Below are 14,732 nucleotides of genomic sequence, written 5' to 3'. Positions count from 1 at the left end.
TCCTCCTAAACAATAAAATAAACCATCAGTTCATGGCAGTGCTTAAACTTTCGAAGTAATAGAAAGCTATTGCTAGTAAAGCAGTATATTTTTGTGGGTATATTTGGCGCCTTGAAGCACTTTTGCTCTTATTGGTGGCTTGAAGCAGTATGCATAAGATACGCATACATATTATAGCCAGTGATTTCAGTTGAGTTCAAGTGCATGTAACAAACATAATCGGAAAATATTTGAATCACTTGCTTAACCATTTGGATCCCACGAGCGTAAAATTAGCGCCAACAAAATTTGCACTTCAAAATTGTCTCTACTGTGTTCTATATGACATTACAAAGTACCAAATCATCTGGCTTACTCTGCTGTCATTCAAAATAATTTTGAGCACATTTGTGTACGTCAGGAACATCAAGATACGTCATGTGGGTTCATTCGAAGTAATGTAACGGTGCCCTTTGCATATAGAGTAGGCCAGAGAAGCTCTTTAGTGAAAACTGGGAATGTAAATAGCACTCAACTTTTTTTTACATCTGTTAACCGCGCGCATGTTGATAACTTAGAGTTGCGACACGGTTCTGGGGCAGTATGACAGACCTTTGATCTTTCTCCCTGTACCCAAAAAATGGTATACGTCGGATGGTTTTCTACTGCAGATAGCACTTTTTGCCTACTTCAGCCGTTATCTATCTATCTATCTATCTATCTATCTATCTATCTATCTATCTATCTATCTATCTATCTATCTATCTATCTATCTATCTATCTATCTATCTATCTCTTACGCCGACCCAGTGGCCTAAGTTGTCTATCTACTTCGGCCACTAGGTCTGTGACCCTCGCCATGATGCCATCGTGGTCGTTCCATTTTCGTCTTTCCAATACACTCTCGTCATACAGTCAGTCGTCGTCGCGCCTTCTACCCCCACCCAGTGACCCAAGTTGTCTAATAGCTCCAGCCATTGGGTGTGGGCTCGTGATCGTGATGTCGTTGTGGTTGTTGCATCGCGGTCGTTACAGATTTGTTATCCAACACTCTTCCTGCCGTCGTCTTCACGGTATAGTCCTGACAAAATTGTCATATGTCCGTTGTCACCGCCATAGGGGTGCCGTTGTGTTCGTTTAATCATCATCATTCCAGCGTCGTGCTATGACTGTCGTCATGCTCTCGTCATCACGCTGTCTATCCCGACCCGTTGGCCCCGAATTTTTAATAGCTTAAAGATCAATTAGCGGCATTTAAGAAAGCCTTCGAAATATGACATAAAGCCCCGTTACGGGGCTCATGCGTTATCGTATTGCAGCGCCCTCAAGCGTGCTTCGAGCGAAAAAACTGCGCGCGGACCATAGCGCAAGGGGGCGGCCACGGCTCCAGGCATCGGCTTCGCAGGGCGTCAGCATCTTTGACGGTGACACACGGAGAGGCAGCCCTCGTCAATCATAAGCGATAGAATTGAAGCACGGTTGAGGGCGCTGCAATACGATAGTGTATGAGCGCTGTCACGTGGTTTTATTTCATATTTCGAGGTCTTTCTTTCAACGCTGAAAAATATCGTCACATAGCATGTACGTTGACACAAACATTTGTGTCGGTCGTTTCGGAACCCCCCTACAACTCGATGAAACGCACTTGGCCCTAAAAATATACTACAAAATATTTAATAAGTGCTCTCGGTTTATAAATAATTAAGCGGAATATAAAAAAACACACTTTAGAGAACGCCAAACGACGGAAAACAACATCTCGTTGGCTTCTCCCATCTGCGGTTTACCTCTTCTTTATATTAATTTCTTCAAGTTACTTGAACTAGCCGGTATATACAAAGGTGCTGTCTTTGCAGCGTTGGCCGGTACTGGACATAGTGTGAACCGGCACCTCATATAGCGGAAACCGAGGCAGTCAGGGATGCCAGGCGATCTAGCTAAGTGTGGACGTAAGCTCTAATATAAGCACGCCATAATCGTAGGTCCGCCATCGTTCTTCTATCGTCATCATATCGTCGCTGTCACGCCATCGCTCAGAAACAATCGTCATAGTATCGTCATACCATCGTCATGCAGTCATCATCATGTATCCATGACGATACCGTCGTGGACCGTGGTCGTTTCATGGTGAGCATTCCAACATCGACATTCCCCAATCGTAGTGCTGTTGTCGGCATACCATCGTCATTCCAGCATCGTGATACCATGGTAGAAGTTCCATCGTCGTCAAATATTGTTCTTCAGTCCTTCTTCGTCATTTCTTCGTAATCACTGCGTCATCGTCATCAATTCATCTTCACGCCACCATAATCATTTTTCCTAGTCAAGCTGTCATGGTCATTCAATTGCCGTCATTGTGCCGGTCATTCCAGTGTTGCCGGGCTGTCGTTGTCATGCAGCTGTCTCCATGCCTCGTGGTCGTTTCGTCATTGTCGTTCTAGAATTGTCATGATGCCGTTATTCTCAATATTATTGTCATCGTACAGTCGTCCTACCGTTGTCATCACACCGTCGTAGTCAAGCCATCGTCATTGCTACGTCTTCATCCCAATGGCCTCGAGCCGCCGTCGTAATTTTATCATTCTCGTTCTTTCTTTATCGTTCCATCATTTTCGTTGCGTCGTCTCCATGCACTCACGGTCGCTCCATCGTCGACATTATGTCTGAATCAATTCACTGCCGTCATGTGAACCTTTTCATACACTCGTCGTGCCATCGCCGTCGTTTTATCGTGGTGGTTCCAGTGTCACCATCCTTTCATTTTCGTCATGCCTGCATTGTCGCGCCGTTGTTATCATGCAGTGATCAATACATCGTTGTCACACCGTCATCACGCGGTCGTATTCAGTCCATCATCATTCCATAGCTATCATACAAATGTCGTCGTGCCTTCGTAGTCATACTAACGTCGTGATGTCGTCATGGTCGTTGTATCATCGCAATTCCAGCTTTTTCATCTAGTCCTCTTCATGCGTTCGTTGTAACGTTACCACTATCATTCCTTCGTCGTTATCCCTTCTTGGTTATTCTATCTCAGTCATCCCATCTTCATCGTCGTACAGTAGTTGTCATGCCATCATGGTCGTTCAATCGTCGCCATTCTTTTGTACTGATTCCAGTGCTCTCGTATCATTGTCGTCATCCTTTCGTCGTCATCCTATCATCGTCAGTGATTTTTCGTCATGCTATCATCATCATACTGCACACTGCGTATCTCATCGCATCGATCATTCTTACAAGGTTCACGTCCCTTCTTGCAGCACAAATACATCTTCCCAGTCATTCGTACCTCGGACATCACTAGAGTGGAACCACCTTCCCGCAAACATTGTATCCATTAGCGATAATTTCTTGTTTCGTGATGCCTTAACCAACATTACTTGCTTGAATCCTGTTTCATGTACTTGTATAGCTTGTCCTTTCTTTAATAGCGTTAGTAATTGCTCATTGTATTCCTACTGAATTATTTGTCAAATCGTATTTTTATGTTGTGTATTCTTCTCTTATAAGACTTACTGTTTGAATATACCTGTAACCCACTTCCCTCTGTAAAATCTTCACAGGCCTATAGGGTGTAATAAATGAAATGAAATGATATCATGTCAGTATAGCTGTTCCACCGTCGTAATTCAGTAGTAGTGATTCCAGTTTCTTCATCACATCGTGGTCATACCGTCACTGTTGTTCTAATGAGGTCATTCTGTCGCAGTCATTCTGGTTTCTTCACGCCGTTATCGGCACGTCGTGATCGCCATGCCGTCTTCGCGACGCAGTCGTCGTTATTCCTTCGTAGTCATACATGGGATTCCCATTTTTGAGTGCAGAAATTGTTTGTTCAGCGAAGCGTTTCCTGGTGAAAATACGTCCAACTTTGTGATGCGATCCCTTGCATATGCTTGTTAAACAAGAACAGCGTTCTTATCAAACACTTATGAAAACTTCCTCTAAACCAATTCCAATGGCGCGTGTGTTCCGCTATTTTTTACCCCTACTTCTTTGAAAAAATCTAAAGCACACCCCTAACCTTTCTATACCGGAACTATTCAACCCTTTTCAACATTGGTTGTTTATTTGTTGTCGCCTTGCTGTGGTAACTACCTTACCTTCAGCTAGTCCCTGGAAGAAGTGTGAACTATATAAACGCTGTCAATAAAATAAATTTTTTCTCTGACTTTGCTCGAGCAATAGCCGCCGTTTTGACAAGATCCTTCACATTATAGGGTTTTACAATCGTGTATTTATTGTAAAGACCTTTCTATCTCCCCTTGCCCCTCCTCTAGTGCAGAGTAGCAAACTGGATATCTGTCTTCCAGTTAACTTCCCTGCCTCTCTCATCTCTTCTATCTCTCTTTCTCTCTCTCTCACTCTCTCTCTCTACACGCCAAAATCACCATCTTGTTATGAGGCGCGCCGTAGTGAGGGACTCCGGATTAATTTCGACTACCTAGGGTTTTTTGACGTGCACCTAAATCTGAGTACACGGCTGTTTTTGCACTTCGCCCACATTGAAATGCGGCCGCTGTGGCCGTGATTTGATCGCACGACCTCGTGCTTAGCAACGCAACCCCAAAGCCACTAAGCAACCACAGCGGGTAAGACCAGCCTATTCGTCAAAAGGTTGATTACGGGCTGATGATTTTCTAGTTCACCTACTGTAGATTACACGAAGAGCACATGTCTTTGCGAGACAAGAGAGAGTTCGTCCCTCGGCGCGACACAGGATAGAAGTAGAAAATAAATATAAATATCACGGAATACTAACCGTCAAAATCATCATCATTATCATCATCATCATCAGCCTGGTTCTGCCCACTGCAGGGCAAAGGCCTCTCTAATACTTCCCCAACTACCCCGGTCATGTACTAATTGTGGCCATCTTGTCCCTGCAAACCTCTTAATCTCATCCGCCCAGCTATCTTTCTGCCGCCCCCTGCTACGCTTCCCTTCCCTTGGAATTCATTCCGTAACCCTTAATGACCATCGGTTATCTTCCCTCCTCATTACATGTCCTGCCCATGCCCCCCCCCCATTTATTTTTCTTGATTTCAACTAAGATATCATTAACTCGCGTTTGTTCCCTCACCCAATCTGCTCTTTTCTTATCCGTTAACGTTACACCTATCATTCTTGTTTCCAAAGCTCGTTGCGTCGTTCTAAAATTTAAGTAGAACTCTTCTCGTAAGCCTCCACGTTTCTTCCCCGTACGTGAGTACTGGTAAGGCACAGCTGTTATATAGTTTTCTCTTGAGGGATGATGGCAACCTGCTGTTCATGATCTGAGAATGCCTGCCAAACGCACCCCAGCCCATTGTTATTCTTCTGATTATTTCAGTCTCATGATCCGGATCCGCAGTCACTAGCTGTCCTAAGTAGATGTATTTCCTTACCACTTCCAGTGCCTCGCTACCTATCGTAAACTGCTGTTCTCTTCTGAGACTGTTGTCTGTTATCTGAGACTGTTGTTCTGACTGTTGTCTATTATTGACTAGACTATTATCAGGGGAAGGACGCAAATCTGCTTATTGTGTTTTACTTGCACGTCGACCGAACCAAGAACTGGGACAAGCTCGCCCGTGTACGTTCTTAACGGATCAGCCACCGCCTCCAGGGGCAAGTGCGCCCAGTTCTGTTGTTAGATTGCCTTTGGCATCACCGTCACTGAGGCGCCCGTGTCTATTTGCATGGTCACGTTGTGGCCCTCTACCTCAACGGTAACATAATACGCGGACTTGTTGCTGGTGATACTACAAATCTGCAAATCATTATCCGATTCTTCCTTGGAGTCGTCCACCCAATTTAGTTCTTTGCGTGGTTCGGTCCCCCGCCTGCACATCGTCCGGAGATGACCTTGCGTGCCCCAGTTGTGGCACTTGTACCTGAGGTATCGACATGTTCTTTCCGAGTGGTTGTTTCCACATCGGAAACATTCTATTGGTTCTGTCGCGACTCCTCTCCTGCGGGTCTCTGACGGGGCGTTGTTGGCCTGAGAGCTTGCCTATTTGCCTGCTTTCCACTGTCAGGTCCATCTGACGAGCTGCTTCCTCAGACTTAATTTGTTGCGACTGCTTCGATGCCATTTCGCGGTTCAGAGCAATTTAGCAAGCCCCTTCAAAGGTCAAAACCCCGGCGTCAGCCGCAAACAGCTCCCGCTGAGTGTCCGCGCATCGCAGCCCCGCTACGAGCCTGTCCCTCAAGGCTTGGTCAAGAAAGTCACCGAATGCGCAACTTCTGGCTAAATTCTTCAGCTGGAGTATGAAGTCTGTCACGATTTCGTGTTCAACCTGTACGCGGTGGTTGAATCTGCACCGTTCCGCTACGATGGCTTTCCGGGGGCTGTAATGATTCTTCAGAACCGCTTTAGCTTCATCGTACGTTTTACTGGACGGCGCATCGGGTACGAGCAGGTTTTTCAGTATTTCGTATGATTTCGGTCCTACGACCGTCAAGAATACGGCTAATTTCTTGCTGTCGGCTACCTCATTTGCTTCCGCATACAACTCGAACCGTTCCACGTACGAGTCAAAACTTTCGGCCTTCTCGTCAAAGCAATCGATTCTTCCCACCTTTGACATGTTGCCGTTTCCTCGAGGTTCCGCCGCGCTAGCCTGGTTGCCTGCCGCGCTTGTTGTCAGCATACGCCACGGTCTCGGGAAGCCACTTGCGTCGGTCCCACCCTCGTCGCCATGTGTTGTGTACTACGTGCGGGCGGGGACGCGCCCAGGCGCGCAGCGTGACGAGCAAGAAGACCAGCCGGCTCCGGAACAGAGAATGCTTTATTCGGAACAGCGCGTGCTTCTTATACACGCTGGCGGTTGCTTATCCGCTTCTGATAACGAACACTGAACGACGCCTGTCGGCGCTATCACAATTACTTCACTTTTCTGCAGAATAATTTTTAGACCCACCCTGCGGCTTTGCCTCTCCAGGTCAGTGAGCATGCATTGCAGTTGGTCCTCTGAGTTACTAAGCAACGCAATAACATCAGCGAATCGCAATTTATTAAGGTATTCTCCATTAAATCTTATCCCCAATTCTTCCCAGTCCAGGTCTCTGAATACCTGCTGTAAACACGCTGTGAATAGCATTGGAGAGATCGTATCTCCCTGTCTGACGCCTCTCTTTATTGGGATTTTGTTGCTTTGTTTTTGGAGGACTACGGTGGCTGTAGAGCCGCTATAGATATCTTTCAGTATTTTTACATACGGCTCGTCTACACCCTGATTCCCTAATACCTCCATGACTACTGAGGCTTCGAATGAATCAAACGCTTTCTCGTGATCAATGAAAGCTATATATAAAGGTTGGTTATATTCCGCACATTTCTATGTCACCCGATTGATAGTGTGAATAGGGTCTACTGTTGAGTAGCCTTAACGGAATCCTGCCTGGTCGTTTGGTTGACGGAAGTCTAAGGTGTTCCTAATTCTATTTGCAATTACTTTAGTAAATAATTTGTAGGCAACGGACAGTAAGCTGATCGGTCTATAATTTTTCAAGTATTTGGCGTCCCCTTTCTTATGGACGTTATACTCTGCGCTAACCCTGGCATCATACAAGATGTGGACGTGCTCAGCAAGGTGCGCTGCAGTGACCACAGGATGGTAAGAACTCGAATTAACCTAGACCTGAGGAGGGAGCGGAAGAAACTGGTACATAAGAAGCCGATCAATGAGTTAGCGGTAAGAGAGAAAATAGAGGAATTCCGGATCAAGCTACAAAACAGGTATTCGGCCTGAACACATGAAGAGGACCTTAGTGTTGAAGCAATGAACGACACTCTTATGGGCGTCATTAAGGACGCTGCCATAGAAGTCGGTGGCAACTCCGTTAGACAGGATACCAGTAAGCTATCGCAGGAGACGAAAGATCTGATCAAGAAACGCCAATGTATGAAAGCCTCTAACCCTACAGCTAGAATAGAACTGCCAGAACTTTCGAAGTTAATCAACAAGCGTAAGACAGCTGACATAAGGAAGTGTAATATGGATAGAATTGAACATGCTCTCAGGAACGGAGGAAGCCTTAAAGCAATGAAGAAGAAACTAGGAGTAGGCAAGAATCAGATGTATGCGCTAAGATACCAAGCCGGCAATATCATTACTAATATGGATGAAATCGTTCAAGTGGCTGATGAGTTCTATAGAGATTTATACAGTACCAGTGGCAACCACAACGATAATGGAAGAGAGAATAGACCAGAGGAATTTGAAATCCCACAAGTAACGCCGGAAGAAGTAAAGAAGGCCTTGGGTGCTATGGAAAGGGCGAAGGCTGCTGGGGAGGATCAGGTAACAGCAGATTTGTTGAAGGATGGTGGGCAGATTGTTCTAGAAAAACTGGCCACTCTGTATACGCAGTCCCTCATGACTTCGAGCGTACCGGAATCTTAGGAAAACGCTAACATAGTTCTTATCCATAAAAAACCGTAAAAATAAACCAATCTAAAATGTGAGAAATAAGATCTGGGAAATTACCGATATTTTTAAGGAAGCTACTACAGCTAAGTTATCCACGTATTGAAAAATATGCAATTTATGGGCGCTACAACCTAAAGTTAGGCGCTATATCGTTAAGCTATTCCAAACTGTTTTTGTTCCAATTCTCAAATAAGCCCTCCAAGGTTGGTCAAAATTTTAGGCGGTGAACCCCGCTTTGTCTTTCTGTCATGCGACATCACGAAATCTGTGAAAACTCCTCGTCCGATATGACAGGTACACACTGATTATGCGCTTGCACTAAGCAAAAGAAAAATCTCTATTTCCGATTCTACATCTTCATTATCATTGCTATCTGGCAATGACTAACCTTCCTGACTCACCTTCATTGTCTCTGCTATCTGGCAAATGCGTTCGGGCTGCGCCCACTTCGGCTCTCTGGCACACGACATCACAAAACTGTGAAAGCTGACCACGTCATAGCGGCGTGTACGCGTTGAAGATGCATTAATGTGCCGAACAAAGTGGAATTGTTTTTGGAATAGCCGTACACTTCCCCGTTCTGAAGGGATTAAAGTATGTCTGCCTACTGACAACTCAGACACTGGCTACTCAGAGCTGCAGGGAAGCATGAATTTATTTGCGTATAATAAACACTTTTGCGTGGCAGCTGCTGCGCAACAAACGCGCCTAAAGAGCTTGGAAACGTTGCACTAGTACAACGTTCTCAAGTCCTTTCGGTGCGTTTGCGACATCGCTCTGCCAACACTTCTTTTGCTGATGATCCGTGTTAACGTTATTTGAAACCAGCCGTTGCCGGCCGCTGCGATTTTCGACCTGCCACCGCAAACTAAGCAAGGGGAAGGGTACCAATCGCAGACGTCTGCACCACACTCCTTATCTGGTTATCTACTTTCACTGCACTTTTTCTTCGCGGCCGAAACCATCTCCACTGCTGCAGCTTCCTCGCCTCTGTCAGCTAAGTAGATAAGAAAAACATCTAAAGTAACCCAATTCTATTCCATTTAAAAGCGAACAAAAGTGACCAGGTATAAACGAGGGGAGCGCTTCAATGGCCTTTTCGAAAAACTATGTGGTTACTTAAACTTGATATGAAGATATTGGAATAAAAACAGATTGTAATAGTTTTACGTAGTAAGGCCCATAATAACGCCTCTATGGCCGTGAGTAGCCCTGGCTGACACTGAAACTCCTCGAGCTAATTTTGCACATGTGGGGTGATGATGTTTGAGTCTTATGCAATTTTTATTATTCGCTTGTATCAGATAGCATAATTCTTGTCAATGAGCCGGATTATTCAGAGGTGGACGTAACTGCCGCGACAAATCGAAACACATAATCAAGTAATTGACGAAACTTAGCTAGTAAACATATTTAATTACTTTACGGCACGTATTGCAATTTCCGAATTCTAGCCCTTGAGCTGGGAAGACGTATCCACTTGAAATGAATTTCCAGGATGGCACAAGCTGCCAGATATTATTTCCCAATGTGTGGGGCGAAGTACACGTGGCCGTTCCAGTTGTTTTATCCTTCAATGCATAAAAAAAGCGTTTTCTTACATAGGTGGCACGACAGCGAATTTTTACGGCAAGTTTTATGGCGCATATCTCCAAACTGGCGTCATTCTGGAAATTCATTCCAAGTAGACACGCCTTGCAAACTCAAAAGCTGCAATTCCTAAATTGCAATATGTGCCGTAAAGTAAATTATTCGAAATGTAATTAGCAGGTTTCTGTTAATTCGTTGAATGTGTGTTAAGATTTCTCGTGCAAGTAATGTACTCCTCTCTGAATAATCCAGTTCAATGACTGGAATTGTGTTATCTGCAAGAGGCTGTTCTTAAAAAACATACACCTTAAAAATGATCAGCGTGTGTACGTATAAATACCCATGAAAGTAGGCAGCAAGGCGGCGGACGTGATGTACATTATCGTAAATATCGCCAAACTACCTATGCCGAGCGTTGAAGGCGTGGATTCGGCCTCCCAGTTCCACCAAGTTTTTTCATGCACTTTCGTTTTTCTTTACCTTATCATAAGTAAATTTCAATTGAAATTAACAGTCAGCTTCCCGTATGCTTTTTCCTGAGTCATTGTATGTTTGCTTCACACACACACACACACACAGAGAGAGAGAGAGAGAGAGGGACAGAGGAAAGGGGAAAGGCCGGGAGGTTAACCAGAGGGGAAGATCCAGTTTGCTACCCTAAGCTGGGGAGAGAGGGGAGGGGAGGTAAAGTGATAACAAAGTATAGATGAAGAAAGGAAGGAGCATTAACATAAAATTACAGCCACTCACTGTCACCGTATGCTGTCACCGCACAGCACAGTAGCACTTGCAGCACTATAAACATCTGTTCAGGCTACAGCCGCTTGTCCAATTCTGTTACCTTTAAAAACTGCAATAGTGCCCTCCTCGCCCTCTGCTGCTGTGGCTTGTGATGGCAGCATTTTAAAATAAGTTCCTCTTTTAGAGGTCTTCGGTCAAAGCGCGCTATCGCGATTGCGAGCGATCGTCTCTGTCAATTATAGCGAGGACAGTCACAGAGAAGGTGTTGAAGAGTGTCCTCGTTACCACTTTGCTTCAAGAGGTTGTATTATTGTCTGTTGGAACGTCAAACTTGCAGCATGATGAATCTCACTATGTAACCACGTTCTCTATCACGTGCAGGGAAAGGACAACATTGCTACCATTGACATGGGCAGAAACGAGGCGAACGCTTACCTGGCTGGCCATCGGTTTGCCGGCAAGGCGGTATTCCCAGTCGGTGGTCATCTGCTGCTGGCATGGCAGACTCTGAGTAAACATCGGTGCCGATCTATGGAAGAGTTGCCCGTCATCTTGGAGAACATTAAACTTCACAAGAACATCATCCTGCCTGAGACGGGTATGTAAGAAGCATATTGGGGGCGGACAGAAATGCGTCGTTCAGTAGCACAAATGTACAAGCTGGGTGACTGATATTAAACAAGGAACGTAGCGCTGTGTGAGTAGGAGAAGTAGTCAGAGTACATGGGCTAGGCAAGGAAAAAGGCTAAAGCGCGTTAGCTAAATACACTTTTTAGGCCATACTTTAGTATGACAAGGCAAGTTAAATCATGCGAAATGAAACACAATGAAACCAAAGAAAGATTATGGAAAGGTAATTGTTAGACTTATTTGATATATAAAAATAATAAGCTAACCGAAAATAACAAGATTAATATTATTGTTATTTGTAGTAGTAGTAGTAGTAGTAGTAGTAGTAGAAGTAGTAGCAGTAGTAGTAGTAGTAGGGATTCTATTAGTAAGTAGCACGAACTTAAACACTACCGGGCACTTGAAAGATGGGAAAATAAGCGGTCTGATTTTATAAATGTGTCAGAGGTAGCAATTTAGATATCTCCAGTGAAAGCAGAGGAAAGCATAAACTGCCGCAAGCGGGGACCGGAAGCACATCACACGTCTGCATTTGAAAGAAACATAATAATTAACTTCTCCTACCCTTTGCCTGATTCCACTGTCTGTCATTTCGTATGATTGCTACTAACTAAGTGCGAGGAATGCGTGAAGGCAGCAGAACATTCGTGATGCGTAGGACTGAATAGTAACTGTTGAAAAACGCAACATTTTGTAAATATGAATACAGCTTCTAATGTAAAAAAAAAATATTTGCAGAACCCATCTCACTATTAATGTCGACGTTAATGCGATTAACATTGAAGCAATGTACTGACAGTCCGCATTACGCCGTGAAGGCGAGTTACGCAGGAGGCGTGTATTCAGCAGCACTTCGCTCTCGCGCTTCCCTCTTGTCAAGCAACGCCGCCTAGCGGTTCCGCCATGAAGTCCGCGCTTGGCGCGTGTGCGAGTATATCTTCGGACAAGATTGTCTGAAAACAAATGATGTGGTTTCGATTCTGAGCAGCACCAGATAATTTTTTTGATGTTTGTGTCATTGAAGAGTGACAAGTACACAGTGACCCAGTTGGCATCATCGAGGTTCATTAAATAAAACGGCACATTCCTAGTTGCACATTCCCAGTAACCCACGTTGGTCCGACCATCGGCTTCGAATCTTCTTCCTTCAGCATAGCATTAGTACGAACCCATTAGTAGAACCCATTAGTACGTGGGCTCAACTTGGTGGGAAATCTCTTAGACAGCCAGACATGCAGGTAGACACGAAAAAGGGCAGTAAGTAGCCTAACAATCACCCGCCGCGGTGGCTTAGCGGCTATAGTGTGGCGCTGCTAAGCACGAGGTCACTGCATCAGATCAGATGGGGGCGAAGTGCAAAAAAGCTCGCGTTCGGTCCATTGGGGGCAACTTGAAGATATCCTGGTGATCAAAATTAATGCGGAGTCCCCCAATACGGGACGCCTCGTAATCGAATCGATTTTTGGCACCGTTACACCGGAAGCATTCAATTGAAACTCCTAACAGTGCTAACGGCAATAAAATATTAGATACTACGAACAATAACCAATCCTAATTTACTTGATTTCGTAACTCACTATCGGCTCTCACTCCGATATCCACCAAACATAAATTTCGAGCAACCTAGAGTTATCTGTGAAATTTGGGAAGCAAAGCTAATAATAGTCGTATGACACTTTGGAAAACGTTATTAGGACACTCTTTTCAAAGGCTGTAATAAATCCGCATGCATGAACTTCACACACGGATGTGCCACTGGGTTACCGCTTTATCGCAAAATTTGATTTTGGTGGCATTCGTAGTTCTTCTAGGTCAACAAGCTGAATTGTGTACTGCTTGTAAAACACACTCACAACGCTGTGGAATGCTTGCAAACGTAATGCACTGTCAAAGCTACAACAACAGCATTCTCTATGAACTTTGCCTACACATCACCTATTACTTGGCCATTACTTTCAGCAAACATTAAAAAAATGTTACCTTTATACGCCGAGTACTCCGGGCAAACCTCGTATAACCAATAGAAATACGGGAAAAAGCGAGGGTTTAATATTTATTTTTACGCCCCTTATTAGGCTCCAAGAACGTAAAACTTTGAAGCACATTCCACCCGGAATGTCGGCCCTTTATTCTCATTTTAAACGGCGTGTAACGCATAGTTCTCTCCGTATTTTGAGAAACAGCTGATAATGTCTGCGTGATACTTTCTAAAGCTTGCGTAACTTCTTCTGTTATTCTATATTCAATCTATACACATTTAACCACGCAGACAAATTTTTCATAGAGTCCCCCACCCCCGCCCGTTTTTTTTTTGTGTGTGTGTGGCATGTTTAGTAATACCACGATGGCATGCTAAATTTTGAACCACTCTTAAAACACACTCATCACGCTCCGGAGCACTTGTACGCGGAATTTATTTCAATGGCCACAACTAACCCATACATATTCCATTTTGCCTGAACACTACTCATAACGTGCTCCATACTATTGCCAAATAAAAACTTGGTTCAAGCGAAAGTTCCCTCAGGGCACTAGGAATATAGTGTTAAGTGACCATGTAACGCTTTCGAGCACTTGCTTGAGAGCGTTACCGAAAGGCTGTATTTATTCCCCACGCAATTATTTCGCCCATAAATTTCGCACATAAGTTCCACCCGTTATCGCCTAAATGTCACTTAGGTGGCATTAGTAGCTATTCCAAGGCAGTGGGCTACGCTTTGCGCCACTCACAAAACACACTGGTAACGCTCCGGAGCACATGTAAACGTATTTATTGCAACAGTTGCAATAAACCAATCAACTTTGAACTTTCCATGAACATTACGCATAACTTGCCCCTGAATTTCTCCAAATAAAAACAAGGCCCCTTGGCAAGTTCATCGAGAATGTTAGCGAAGCAAACTAAGCCCCGTATGACTCAAGGATAAAAGGAGAAAGCGAGGATTTAGTATTTAGAAGCGAGGAAATTTCGTATTTGTAACGCCTCTTATTACGCCAGGAAGGTGATTGCTTCGCAACACATTAGACGAAACATTCCCGCATTATTCCTTGAATTTGGTTTGGTGTCTTGTTAAGCTGCTTTATGAATCTGGAAACATTGTGCTTAACCGGAGTATAGCACTCTGGAATACACAAACAAATAATTTTCTACCTACGCAGAATGAGCATGCGCCAATCATCACTCGCACTAAACTTCCAATATTAACGACACAAGAACAATGTGACCTGGATAGTTTACCGAAGGAAAACCGACTACACGCTTTGTATAACGCATACAATTTCCTAAAAGTTGTAGTCAGCAACATTTCCGAAGCACGTAATACAAACGTCAGAGTTTCGGTGCATTTCAGCAAAACTAGCCACTATTGTCTCTAA

At 44.4% G+C, this 14,732-nt stretch overlaps 1 pseudogene; it reads left to right on the top strand.

Annotated features, from left to right (window-relative positions):
* Positions 1–14,732, top strand: part of LOC142591542 (fatty acid synthase-like) — a 120,480-nt pseudogene that overhangs the window by 48,128 nt on the left and 57,620 nt on the right.

This window comes from Dermacentor variabilis, chromosome 8 (genome assembly GCF_050947875.1).
Source record: "Dermacentor variabilis isolate Ectoservices chromosome 8, ASM5094787v1, whole genome shotgun sequence".
In the NCBI taxonomy this organism is placed as follows: Eukaryota; Metazoa; Arthropoda; class Arachnida; order Ixodida; family Ixodidae; genus Dermacentor; species Dermacentor variabilis.
The sequence above is the reverse complement of the archived record's forward strand: the minus strand, read 5'-3'. Positions and strand labels throughout refer to the sequence as shown.